The sequence below is a fragment of the Aspergillus fischeri genome, genomic scaffold (assembly GCF_000149645.3).
Source record: "Aspergillus fischeri NRRL 181 1099437635771 genomic scaffold, whole genome shotgun sequence".
NCBI lineage: Eukaryota > Fungi > Ascomycota > Eurotiomycetes > Eurotiales > Aspergillaceae > Aspergillus > Aspergillus fischeri.
The window spans coordinates 1-1,209 of record NW_001510127.1 but is presented as its reverse complement, the minus strand read 5'-3'; the positions used below and the strand labels follow the sequence as shown (position 1 = coordinate 1,209).

At 20.9% G+C, this 1,209-nt stretch overlaps 2 non-coding genes across 2 annotated transcripts, besides 2 other annotated features; both read right to left on the bottom strand.

Annotated features, from left to right (window-relative positions):
* Window positions 1–42: 42 nt before the first annotated feature.
* Window positions 43–127: a microsatellite.
* A 450-nt stretch (window positions 128–577) lies between these two features.
* Window positions 578–648, bottom strand: NFIA_028300. The gene has a single exon. It is a non-coding gene; the product is annotated as a tRNA-Asn (tRNA).
* Window positions 649–666: 18 nt separating this feature from the next.
* Window positions 667–737, bottom strand: NFIA_028290. The gene has a single exon. It is a non-coding gene; the product is annotated as a tRNA-Arg (tRNA).
* Window position 738: 1 nt separating this feature from the next.
* Window positions 739–764: a microsatellite.
* Between the last annotated feature and the right edge of the window lie 445 nt (window positions 765–1,209).

The following is a 1,209-nucleotide window of genomic DNA, read 5'->3' as shown; positions in this document are numbered from 1 at the left end:
TTGATTTATTAAAAAATTATTATTAATTTTTTTCTATTAAATTATATATTTTTGTATATATATATATATAATTTATTTATACGAAACTATATACATGTCTAATTTATATATATATAAATATATATATTATTTCACTTGTATATTAATTGCATTAAATTATTATATTTAATGGATAAGGTTATGAATATAATTTATTTACTATTGTATTAGTATAAAGCTATAAAAGAATTAATATATTTTATTATTTAAACAGGTAAATTTATCTATTCTCACCTTCCTTGAAATAATAAGTTTTTATTAGTATGTTATATTCCACTATAATTTATTTATATAAATACGTGAAATAAAAATACGTACAAATTTAGGTAATATGTATTTAGTAAATGTGTATATTAATACTGTTAATACTACAAAAGCAAATACTACTTGATTTACAAAAAAGAAAGGTACTAATTGTGGCATATTTATTTTTATTTATATTATAGGTAATTTCTTTTTTTATACCTTGACTTTTTAGATTTTAAGGTAATGCGTCCTAGTTTAAAAACAAATATAAAGATATTAATATCTAGATTTAAGCCCTTAAGATGAATCGAACATCTATCAAAATATTAACAGTATTCCGCTCTACCGTTGAGCTATAAGGGCTAATATATAAATATATATATTCTTATCCAAGACTCGAACTTGGATCAAAATATTAGAAGTATTCTGCTCTACCATTGAGCTAATAAGAATTATATATATATATGTTTATATATATAATTATTTTTGTTTAAAATTTAATAAAAAAGTATAAAATTAGTTTATACTATATATTAAAGAAGAAACTGAATAATGTAATCCATCTAATATTGGTGCTGGATAAATACCAAACAATACTGTTAGTATAACAAATACTAATAACATAATAAATTCTCTTCTAGTTACATCACCTATATTTTCTACAAAATAAATAGAGTATGAACCACCAAAAACTATTCTATTATACATAAATATTGTATAAGCAGCTGAGAATACTATTGAAGTACTAGCTAAAACACCTAATATAGGCATTCTTTCAAATACTCCATATAATGACATAAATTCACCTAAGAAATTTAGAGTTAAAGGAGTACCACTATTACCTAAACCTAATATGAAGAATAATACAGAGAATATAGGCATAACTTGAGCCATACCTCTATAATATGTTATTAATCTAGTAGA